Source organism: Bidens hawaiensis, unplaced genomic scaffold (genome assembly GCF_021521415.1).
Source record: "Bidens hawaiensis isolate Kalapana, Puna unplaced genomic scaffold, B.hawaiensis_p1.1 tig00014826_1, whole genome shotgun sequence".
Taxonomy (NCBI): Eukaryota; Viridiplantae; Streptophyta; class Magnoliopsida; order Asterales; family Asteraceae; genus Bidens; species Bidens hawaiensis.
The window spans coordinates 548,716-559,269 of record NW_027492308.1 but is presented as its reverse complement, the minus strand read 5'-3'; the positions used below and the strand labels follow the sequence as shown (position 1 = coordinate 559,269).

The window sequence follows — 10,554 nt, the reverse complement described above, 5'->3', positions numbered from 1 at the left end:
TCTCCAGGAGGAAGCCTGACAGCTTCTCTCAAGTTTCCACTGCCCAAAGTGGCATCAATATGTTGCCTTAACTGTGCACCCTAGGAAATAAAAATTGGATCTTTATATATTATAACAACACAAAATATGGCAATTTTTGATTGAAACAATAATATATGTAAATAATAATAATAATAAAAGAATGTCACCTTAGTGCCTGAAGGTGCACTCTTTTTTGGACGAAAAGTCCTCTGATTCCTGCAAAACCCCAAATACAATAATAAATTAATGATAATAATAATAATAATAATAATAATAATATGAAAGAAACAAAGGCCCCCAATGTTCCTATAATAATAAATGAAGGCAATTGAGGATAGATACCCAGATGAAGATATGAAATGAAATTAAACCCTGAAAAATAAAAAGAAAAGAAAAAGAAAGAAATTGTTGTTGTTCTTGCCTGCCGAGACCGAAGAGGCTCATAATAATAATAAGAATGTGTTGATGAAATTTGATTGATATTTGGAGGAAAAGGGTTGTCGTCTTCTGTCACGCACTGTGATCGATCAATTGATCGCATCCAATGCCAGCTTCATGAATTGACGGATGTTTAATCATATGTTTTAGATATAATCTTTAAATACTATTAAAGCCCTGCAATGTGGACACATTGGCTTCTTCAAGGTTGTCTGCAATCCAGTCACTATATTTTCATTTTCATGTACTCTAATATTATGCCATGTGTCATGTTGACCAAACACCAAAAAACTTATTTAAACTTTAATATTTTTCATAAAAATCATTTTAATCTCTCTCGCTTTCTCTCTCCCTCGACTTACTAACTCCACCATCCTCTATACTCCGGTAATGTAGATCGAGATTAATCGTTTCCCGGTAAGGTTATATATTATACTTTAATGGCCAACAATGTTATATGATTTTCCGGCAAGGTTATATCTTTTTCCGGCAACATCATATTTTCTTCCGGTTATTGTAGATCTAAACTTTTTATCTTTATTTTCATTGTTAACTGATTTTTTTAAAATCAGTTTAAGTTCTAAATCAAAAACGGCGATTAAGCTAATATTTCTACGTTTTTACGTTTTTCCGGTAAGTTTTTCGGTTCATGTGTTATACCTATAACAGTGGTTGTTTTATATTTATTTGAAGTTTTATATTTTTCCTGTATTTTTCTTTTACGTGTTGTTCTTCTAGGTTCTACATAAAAAGTTTCATCCATGGACATTATCATTAGTCTTTTTTCAGTAAGGCCAATAATAAATTGTAAATCAGTGGTTTAACATTTCATAACATGTAGCATTACTGCGATTAATTTTTTTTATTTCTAAAACGATTACAATTTCGAATTTTAAATTCCAAATTTAAGTTAAATTTGAAATTTGTAATTGGTAAGTCAATATTCCATAACGTCTAAACTTACCATCATTACAATTTATTATTTTTTAAAACGATTTGATTTAAAAAGTTTAAATCTCCAAATTTAAATTAAAGTTGATTTTTTTATTTAATTTTTGGTCAAACGTTTAAGTTGGTAAGTTAAACGATTTGATTTAAAAAGTTTAAATTTCCAAATTTAAATTAAAGTTGATTTTTTATTTAATTGCTGGTCAAACTGTAACATCCTAAATTTCGTATTTAATAAAAGAAAGTCGCGTTTAGTTATTGGGCCTAAATAATTAGTTAGTATTAATAAAAATTATGGACTTGGACTAATTAAGATGGATTAAAGGGAATGGACCTTAGGTCCATGCTCTTTAAGGGATATAAATATCCCCTAAACCAACCTAAAACTTCATTCATTTCCATCTTATTCTCTACACACTCAAAACACACACACACCCTACACCACCATAAACCTTACGGCCGAGAGGGAAAGAGGGAACACGAGATCAAGCGAACATCCATTTGTGGTAGATCTTTGCTATACGAGCCATACACAAAGATCTAGAGTCCATAAGCAAGCTAACCGAGACCGAAAGGTAAGCCGTTTTACTTTAAAGTTTACGTTTTTAGTAACGTTTAACCTTGAAACTTAGAACGGGTATAGATCGGATACAAATGAAACGTAAAGTTGCGAACTTGATGCTAAAACGAACTCGTTAGACCTACAAACATGTGCGGCTCGTGTAAAATGAACCCTAGATCTAGTAGTAAACGTTTAAGCCTTAAAGATTCATGCTTTATGCTGTTACGTGTTAAGTTTTATCCGAAAATGAACATAAGAATGTTTACGGGTTTGGTTAAACTCGCATTCAAGGATTTCGTGATGAAATGATGATGATTATGGGGTTTGGGGACGAACAGTAGGCCGCAGCTGGATAACTTCGCCTAAGGCCAAGTTCGCTGCCAAGGTTAACTTCGCCTAAGGCCAAGTTCGCCAAGCCTAACTTCGCCAGCCAAGTTCGCCCCTGACAACTTCGCCGCAATAAGTTCGCAGCTAGTCAAGTTCGCCAAGTTAAATTCACCTGCTACCAAGTTCGCTTAAGGATTAAGTTCGCTAAATGCCAACTTCGCCTAATGATAAGTTCGATAAGTTAACTTCGCTAAATGTTAAGTTCGCTTAACTTAGGTTCACTTAAGTTAAGTTCACCTAACATGTAAGTTCGCTTGCATATAAGGTAACGAATCGGATAGCGAATCAGACTTAATACGTCATGAAGAATGAGTTAATGAATTAGAAAATAAATTAAAAACCTAATGGAAAATGTGTTAAGACAGTTAATGGAAATAAAATTTTTCTAAGCTGACCTGGCAGCTCGACCCCAGCCAGGGGCTCTGCCCCTTGGACCCTGCTAGGGGCTACCACCCCTAGACCCCGCTGCCAGGGGCAGTGCCCCCGGAACCCCGTTCGTTGTGGGTAGTAGCTAAGACTAGAAAGATTATATGAGTAGTGATAGTTAATTGATACGTGTACTTATTATACAGTCAGCCGTGCACAACTGAAGAAAGGGATTACGATTAACGGTGAACGTAACCGCATTCAGGTGAGTTTCTAGCCCCATTTCCTTGTTATGTTTTCGGGGTTGTGTGCATACTCAATGTGATAGTTAATACACTTACCTTAACTGGTAAGTGTATGTCTTATATGGTTTATATGTTATGTATGTATATCTTAAATGTGAATGAAAGCTTGTCGGCATGTGAACGATCTTCGGATATTGCACGTGCCAACAAGGGAGATATGTTTATGATAGATGAATGTGTATGATAGATATACGTACAATATATAATATGTATGAATGATTAAAGAAAGTATGTATGTTATGGGTATGTAAAGACGGTATGTGCGAAGATGAAGAAAGAGGGACCAGACCCTAATAATATCTGAGATAGAGAAGGAGGGACCAGACCCTTTATAATATCTGAGATAGAGAAGTAAAAAAGGGACCAGACCTTAATAATATCTGAGATAGACAAGAAAGGGACCAGACCCTAAAATATCTGAGATAGACAAAGGAAAGAGGGACCAGACCCTAATAATATCTGAGATAGAATGGACAGTAACTATATAGTATGAAAGTAATAAAGTATGAATATACGTATGAAATTATGTAATGAAAGTAAGTTAGCAAAGTAATTATTATGTATCTTCGGATGCATGATTGAAGGTAAGTGTATGTATTGTATTATGTTTGATTAACTAGAACTCACTCAGCGTAGCTGACTTTTAGTATGCACGCAGGTGAGTAGGATGAGGCAGCTCGCTTGAGGGGACGCGTGGCATTTAATAAGAAGTCGGCATCGGAAGACGTTTTTGTATAATGTCATGTTATTTTGAAAGACAAGAATGTTTATTTTAAGACAAGTTATGGATTAACGTGATGTTTTATGAAAGTTTTATATTCCGCGTAAAGTTTTAATTTACTCTGATATTTAGAACTGTGTTTATGAGTAAATCCAACGTCCAAAGTAAGGCTACCGGTAACGGGGCCTTACACAAACGTTTAAGTTGGTAAGTTAAAGGATTTGATTTAAAAAGTTTAAATTTCCAAACGATTTGATTTAAAAAGTTTAAATTTCCAAATTTAAATTAAAGTTGATTTTTTTATTTAATTGTTGGTCAAACGTTTAAGCTGGTAAGTTAAACGATTTGATTTAAAAAGTTTAAATTTCCAAATTTAAATTAAAGTTGATTTTTTTATTTAATTGCTGGTCAAACATCTTTAAATTGTCTAGTCAAACATTAAAGTTGAATTTAATTTTTAGTTGAACTTTTTAAATGGCTGATTAAACAAACATTCATAATGTCTAAAATTACCATCACTAAAATTTATTATTTCTAAAACGATGTAATTTAAAATTTATAAATTTCCAAATTTAAATTAAAGTTGAATTTTATGAATTACTAGGTAAATATTTCATAACATGTAACATTACCACGATTAAAATTTATTATTTGTAAAACGAATATTAATATTTAATTTTCTCATTTCACGTTATGTTCCCAACTTGATATAGCTAATTTCATCGGTTGAAGATTTGTTGATAAGATATCTTATTTTTTGTTTAATATTGATGTATATTTTTGTTATTATACATGTATTTATGTATTTTTCATAATTCATGTAATTTATTTGACTTTTATATAATCAATCATATATAGTTATTGGTTTTGTCTATTTAATATATTTTAATCAGAACCGATGTATTAAAGAAAAATTTTATTTTTGTATCTTATATTTATCTATTTATTAATGATAATCTCTATAATTTATAATAATTATTATAATTTTAGTAATTTTGTTATTATTAATTTATTACATTTTCTAATTAGTTGTTACATCTTATTTTGACAGAAATAATGACATTTACTCCTTATCATTTTTATATTTCAATACATTTGACTTAAAAAATTATTATTTTATTATATTGTAAGATACATTATATTTTCTATATATAACCAATTACATTATATATGGAAAACACAATAGATAAGTTATAAAGTTTTCATGAGTTTAATTACAATATATTTAAACTTCTTTTAAATTCGGAAATTGACCAACATTTTAATAAATTTTTAAAGGTTTTAATACTCTTCATAATTTTAAACTCATTTCAAAATCTTTCCATAATTTTTTGAGGTTTTCAAATTAACCGAATTAATTTGGCTTTTCTTATTTGTTAAAAAACCGAATTAATAAGTTATACTTTAAGTATCCCATTAATACAATTTATTGAGTTTGACTATCCTTATTTGTTTAAATAACTAATAAGGATAGTTAAACTCAATAAATTGTATTAATGGTTTTAATACAATTTAATTAATATATTTAAACTCCTTTTAAATTCGGAATTTGATCAATCTTTCAACAAAGTTTTAAAGGTTTTAATACTCTTCATAATTTTAAACTCATTTCAAAATCTTTTCATAATTTTTTGAAGTTTTCAAATTAACCGATTTGATTTGATTTTTCTTGGTGGTACAATTCCTTGCTTTGGTGGACTATCGGGAACATCTATCGGATAGTGTCGACTTCCGGGGTAGTATACGGGTTTGGACAATTCGTGTTTCACATCTTGGTTGAAGTATGCTTCATAGTAACCATCGCTCATGTTGTCTCCGGGGTAGGGTTCGGCTATTCCGGCCTCCTTTACCTTGCGTACAAATTCTTCGATATGAGCTTTGAACGACATCTAATATTAGGGGTGGTTTAGAATGTAGAGTGGGAAAGAAAGGTTACCAGCCTATCTTATCCCTAAAACACATAACCAATTATTTCCTAAACCTGGATCGAAGCTTGGGTATTGTTTTATGATACCCAATTCGCTAAGATCGATAGCTCTAATACCAACCTGTCACACACCTAACTAAGGCCTAGGAGTATGATCAATAGTTGGTACCACAAGTGTAAATAAATCAGAGTTGCAATTATTTAGCGGAAGACTTGTAAAACTTGTGGATTTAAGTTGTAAATATTTAAAATACAAAAGTCGGGATTAAAAGATTCCTGAACTATTTCAAAAGATTATTTGTTATACATTACAAAACCACCATTGTTTATATATTTAAGTTTTAACAAAAGATCCGAGCCATCGGATATTCAAAGCACTTCGTTACTCCAAGTGCTAAACTTGTTCACCTGCAAAATGTAAGAAAATACGTCAGCAACGAATGCTGGTGAACACGCTGACGCAAAATAACTTCTTTTACTTTATTACCCCTCGAGACTACGCCTGTCTCGGTCCAACGTGGCTTAGGAATAACAAAGTCAAATAACACATTATAAACTAGAGCCTCTACGCTAGGTCACCTCAGCAAACACCGCAGCGTTCGACTTAATTAAGTACCCGTAAATATACACATAAGGTCGTACTCCTTGCAGGAGAACGTCCTACGACCAAGGGTGGTGCGATCATGCCCATACATCGCATAGTACCACCTATGTAAGGATCCAGACATATGTATACCACAACCTGAGGGCTAGGTTCATACCCATAGTTATAACGGTTTTAGGAACACATAGTTCCTTGTAAATAATTTTATATAACAAGTTGACTCTTTTGAAAACAAGTTTATAAAAGTTTGAGGGCGTATTCACCTTGTCTCTTTAGGATCGGCTTCACTCACCGTCCAAGGGTCTTTCCCTTTCTTTATCTCGCACCTATAGTACGAGTATAAATATGTCGGATACACGATCCGGCTTAAGACCTTTAGTCTTATATCTCAATCCTCGATTGAACCTTTAGTTCAATTCTTTATTTACTTAAAAACCTCTAGTTTAAAAGTAAATTATAAACCTTTAGTTTATATTAAAAACCCGGCGTTTCTTCTTCTCCAAGAAACGTAATCTTTTCTTTTATTATTTAAGAATACTCTTTATTCATTAAATAATATTTTCATAACAAAGAATATATACATATATACTTACACACATATATATATATACGTTATCACACATTCAACATTCAATCTTTCATTCATTTCTTTGTTATGTTTTCTCTTCTTTTCTTTTATCGAGGTATCGAGTATAACCTCGACTTAAGGCTTAAGCCTTGAATATAATATTAGATTATATTGAATTCGATATTACGCCTAACCTTTAGTGGCGTACCGAAATCCTAGGGACTTGAGCAGCACTCCGACGCCGCTTTACTTCTCGATCGTCAAACGATTACGCCAAACTTCTGTACCCGTCGACACGTTTATCGAGATTCATTGCCATTTCAACAACATCTTTTCGGTATATGTGGGTGGAGGGTGTTACAAACTCTAAGGAAACGTTGGTTACACAAACGAAAGATTCAAGGCACGCTTATTGAGAAAACGAGGCACGAATATCGATGTATTCTAGAGAGAGAGTAGAGAGATGTGAGAGCAGGTTTTGGTTGTGAGAAATGAATATCCCATGGCTGCTATTTATAGGCGTTTTCTGGGCTCCCATCGCGCTACGCGATAGGTCCCTAGACAGGCCTATCACGTACCGCGATATAGACCTGATGATGCAGAGGTGTTATCCTGCCACGTGTCGACACGTGGCAGGCGCCGCTCCACGTGGCGACACGTGGCGGCAGTGTTGCCACGTGGTGACACGTGGCAGTAGACGATGCCACCGTGTGCCACGTGGCACACGTGTCACAATGTGTCAGGTACCCCATCGCGACACGCGATGGGGTTCTCTTCTGACTCATCGCGTAGCGCGATGGGTCAGGAAAACAGATTTTTCATTTTTTAACCCTCACGTTTGGATTTTGGCAATTTTAGTCCCTAGACTTTGGAAAGTTGATACTTTGAACTCGAAATTTTCATGTTGTTACATCCTCCCCACCTTGAAACAAATCTCGTCTTCGAGATTGTTTTACTCGAACAAGTGTGGGTATTTTCTTTTCATTTCCGATTCGAGTTCCCAAGTATATTCGGGCCCTCTACGCGAGTCCCATTTAATTTTCACAATTTTCAAAGTCTTTCTTTTTAATTTCTTTGTTTTCGAATCTTCAATTTTAATTGGACGTTCTACGAATTTTAAGTTTTCGTTTATTTCTACGTCTTTCAATGGCTTAGCCAGAGATTCATCAGTCAAACATTTACGCAGATTCGAAATATGGAACACATCATGTATTCATTGCATTTCCTCAGGCAATCGCAATTGGTATGCAACATTGCCAATAGGGGTGTTCAAGAAAATCCGAAATCCGAAAAAAACTGAAATCCGAACCGAAATCGAAACCCAAATAAACCGATCCCAATTATTATTCGGATATTCGGATCGGATCAATCCGAATAACTAATTCGGATTCGGATCGGATTTGGATATGGAAATTTAAAAAATTTGGATTGTTCGTATTGTTCAGATATCCGTTTAATCCGAATAAAAAACATGTTTTTAGTGTTATTTTCCGGTATGGTATATTTATTAGATTATTATTTGAAGTTTAAACTTAAAATTTGTGTTAAGAGTAATTCATATTTTCCGGTTTATATGTTTATTGTGATTTTAAACTATTAAATGTTAGGATAAATGTTTGGAACAAAAAAATAGGAAAAATTTTTAGGTTTATTTCGGATTATTCGGATATATCTGAATCCGATCCGACTTGAATTCGGATAGATTCGGATCGGATAGGAATATTCCTAATTCGGATAGGATCGGATTTCTGATAGGGTCCAAAAATTTTGAAATCTGAATAACCCGAACCGAATAACTCGAATAATCCGTTATCCAATCCAATGAACACCCCTAATTGCCAACTCGTTTGAGTACCTCAAAAGGTTCAATGAATCGATGACTCAATTTTCCTTTCTTACCGAAGCGAACAACGCCTTTCCAAGGCGATATTTTCAACAAAACCTTGTCACCGACGTTAAATTCTAATGGTTTATGCCGAACATTGGCGTAAATCTTTTGGCGGTCACGTGCCGTCTTAAGTCGTTCTCGGATTTGGAGAATCTTGTCGGTTGTTTCTTGGACAATCTCAGGTCCAGACAACTGATTGTCTCCGGTTTCAGACCAGCACACAGGCGTTCTACATTTTCGTCCATATAATGGCTCGAATGGTGCGGCTTGAATACTTGTGTGATAGCTATTATTGTACGAGAATTCCATTAGAGGTAAGTGGTCATCCCAACATGCACCTAAGTCGATCACACAAGCGCGGAGCATATCTTCCAATGTTTGAATTGTTCTTTCACGTTGCCCATCAGTTTGCGAATGATAGGCAGTGCTAAGGTTTAATTTCGTACCAAGAGCTTGTTGGAAGCTTTTCCATAAATGAGACGTAAAACGACTGTCTCGATCAGAAATGATAGATAGCGGTACTCCATGCAAAGCAACGATGTTGTTTACATAAATACGTGCTAGTCTATCCATTGAGTATGACTCATTAATGGGTATGAAGTGTGCGGACTTCGTTAAACAATTCACAATTACCCATATAGCATTGTGTTGTCGAGTCGTCTTCGGGAGTTTGGTAATGAAATCCATAGTGATTAACTCCCACTTTCAAACGGGAAGTTCGGGTTGCTGAAGCAATCCCGAAGGCTTTTGATGTTCAGCCTTGACTTTCAAACATGTCAAACATTTCTCAACATGCGAAGCGGCATCCCTTTTCATTCCATTCCACCAATAGTTTTCATTGAGATTGTGGTACATCTTATCACTTCCGAGATGCATCATGTATTTCGACTTATGAGCTTCGTTTAAAATTTTCTCACGTAACCCTCCAACGATTGGTACCCAAATTCTATTTCCGAGTCTAAAGATACCATCGTCACCTTTGACTAACGAGTCAATGGTGCCGTTTCGTTTTTCGTCGGAGATTTGGTTTTCATTGATTGCTTTAGTTTGAGCGGATTTGATTTGTTCAGAGAGGTCAATTTGGAGCTCTAGACGTAACGCTCGAACTCTTTTGGGCTTCTCGTGCTCCTTACGACTTAAGGCGTCAGCCACAACATTAGCTTTACCTTCATGATAAACGATCTCACAGTCGTAGTCGTTGAGCGTTTCCATCCATCGTCGTTGGCGCATGTTGAGCTCTTTTTGATCAAAGATATGTTTCAAACTCTTATTATGATCAGTGTACACGGTAAATCTTACTCCATAGAGATAGTGCCTCCATATCTTAAGTGCAAAGATTATGGCGCCTAACTCTAGATCGTGAGTCGTATAATTCTTTTCATGTACTTTGAGTTGACGAGAGGCGTAAGCGATTACTTTCTTGCGTTTTATTAGTACGCATCCCAAACCCGAGTGAGACGTGTCACTAAATAGCACAAAATCCTCAGTACCTTCTGGCAATGCCAAGATAGGTGCTTGAGTGAGCTTTTGTTTAAGTATATCGAATGCCTCTTGTTGCTTCGTTCCCCATTCATACTTGATGTTCTTACGAGTCAAAGAAGTTAGAGGAACGGCGATTCGAGAAAAGTTCTCAATGAACCTACGGTAGTAGCCAGCCAAACCTAGGAAACTTCGGATTTCGGTTGGCGACTTCGGGACTTCCCACTTAGAAACAGCTTCAATCTTAGTGGGGTCCACTTGAATACCGTTAACGTTAATGACATGACCAAGAAATTGCACCTCTTGCAACCAGAACTCGCATTTTGAGAACTTAGCGTAC

General features: G+C 34.9%; 1 long non-coding RNA gene across 1 annotated transcript; it reads right to left on the bottom strand.

Moving 5' to 3' along the window:
• LOC143547765 (uncharacterized) lies at positions 1–545 on the bottom strand. Its single transcript, XR_013137839.1, has 3 exons — positions 443–545; positions 189–237; positions 1–80 (listed from the first exon to the last, which is right to left on the bottom strand). It is a non-coding gene; the product is annotated as an uncharacterized LOC143547765 (long non-coding RNA).
• Between the last annotated feature and the right edge of the window lie 10,009 nt (positions 546–10,554).